This window comes from Lipotes vexillifer, unplaced genomic scaffold, assembly GCF_000442215.2.
Source record: "Lipotes vexillifer unplaced genomic scaffold, Lipotes_vexillifer_v1.1 scaffold440, whole genome shotgun sequence".
Taxonomy (NCBI): Eukaryota; Metazoa; Chordata; class Mammalia; order Artiodactyla; family Lipotidae; genus Lipotes; species Lipotes vexillifer.
Window position 1 is genome coordinate 3,690,983 of NW_006778543.1, and position 2,363 is coordinate 3,693,345.

A 2,363-nucleotide genomic window follows, 5' to 3' on the forward strand; every position below is an offset into this window, starting at 1 on the left:
GCTGAGTCCATATGAACCCTCAGAAACCTTCTTAACACAGCTTTGCAGAAATCTCTACGAATCTATCAAAGTTGTAATGAGAGTTAAACCTACCTATACTTCCCAAAGCAGGCAGTGCCTATCAGTTCTATTCAAATATAAAGTATTTATAGAAATATAGAGCCATTTATAGAAATACAGAATTTCACAAATGCAAAGATGGTAGATAACATTTAGTCCAACCCACAGTTTCTTACCTGAAGTAATTAAGATTCAGGGAGGTTAAGTAATTGCCTGAGGTCAAATAGCCAGGAAATGGGAGAGCTGGGACTCCAAGCCTAGTGTTTTTTCCACCATGCCCACACTGCCTCTCTACCTGAACATCGGTACACCTAAAACCAAGTTTTACTGATGCCGTGATCTTGAACTAATTAGATTTGTAGTTTTTAATAAACTTATTAGAAGACATTAATAAGATTCTTAGGAGTAAGAACTTTACATTCATGACTCTGAAAGGTATAAAAATGGAAATAAATTATTTTCCTTCACTTGAAGAGTTACTTTGTCTTATCACCATCCACAAAAAGATCTGATGGTTTTGGCTTAAATGATGATTATTATTACAATTCTAATTATCCTTATATTTGGGGGGGGGGGTTCCTGAATAAAATAACATACATATTCATTATAGAAAACCTGGAATTACAGAAAGGCACAAAGCAGAGGGGAAAAAATCAGTAATAAATTACCACCAAGAGACAACTATTATTGATAGTTTTTTGTTTAGCTTTGTAATAAATAAATACTGTTTTTACTTAGAGTCCATATTAGTTAGGATGTTTTTGATAGCAAGTACAGAAAACAAAGCTCATGCTAGGTAAAGTGGCAAATGGGAATTATTGGTTCTGCACCTGAAAACATCTGGAAGTATTAGGCTTCAGCCTGATTTATCAAAGCTCCAGATCCATTACTCTGCAGTTCTCAACTACTCTTCAACCTCAGGCTGGTTTTCCTCATGTAGTGGAATAGTTGCCCAAGATAACCAGGACCGTGTACTTGTTTTTTCTTATACAGCGAGAAAGACTGTTCATTCTCCCAACTGCAAAACAGGAGTCCTGAGTTGCATGCTGATTTGGCCAGCCTCTGTAGCCAGAGGACTGTGGATGTGCTAATTGGCTTAGACCTTGTTACAGCCAGAAGATTGGCTAAATCCAACAACGCTGACTCCTGGAGCTGAGAGTGGGGTAAATGCTACCCAAATCACGTGACTGCAACTCAGTGGGGATGGGCTGGAATAGATTGTGGATGAAATGACGGTGTCACAATAGGGTTCCACCAAAGATACAGCTTTGGAACCTAATTTTTAGCTGTATATATTGTTAACATTTTCTCAACTTATTAAATATTCTATATCATTAGTTTAACATACAGAGAGCATTATATTTAGTATAGATATGTTACAACATAAGTAACTATTTTCTATTATTGGACAATTGACTCTTTTCCAATTATTTGGCACCACTGTGATTCATATCCTTATAGTTATCCTTTGCTAAGTATATTATTATCTCCTTAAAACGCAATCCTGAAAGGGGAATTACTTGGCTAAAGAGTACCTACATTTTGGGCTTCCCTGGTGGCGCAGTGGTTAAGAATCCGCCTGCCAATGCAGGGGACATGGGCTCGAGCCCTGGTCCGGGAAGATCCCACATGGCGCGGAGCAACTAAGCCCGTGCGCCACAACTACTGAGCCTGTGCTCTGGAGCCCGTGAGCCACAACTGTTGAGTCCGCGTGCCGCAACTGCTGATGCCCAAGCACCTAGAGCCTGTGCTCCACAACAAGAGAAGCCACTGCAGGGAGAAGCCCGCGCACAGCAACAAAGAGTAGTCCCTGCTCGCCATGACTAGAGAAAGGCCACGTGCAGCAATGAAGACCCAACGCAACCAAAAATAAATAAATAAATTTATTTTTAAAAAAAGATTTTTAAGGATTTTGATGTATATTGCCAAATTGGCTTCAGAATGTTTTTGCCGATGATGTTAATAGCACTCAGGATTTTGAGCAATTCTAAGTAATCTTCATATTGGAATAAGAACTATTTGGCAAGAGGCACATAGAGTACTCATACCTATAAATTTTCACCTTTGTAATGTGATATATACCCGGATAATAAACAACCGTATAGGTAGTAGTGTTAGTCACCAATGGTCATCGATGCAGAGGAGCCAGAGAACTAATAAGAAAACATGGTGTGGGGCTTCCCTGGTGGCGCAGTGGTTGGGAGTCCGCCTGCCGATGCAGGGGGCGCGGGTTCGTGCCCCGGTCCGGGAGGATCCCGCATGCCGCGGATGGCAATGTGAGGAGAGGTAAAGAAAATGTGGCA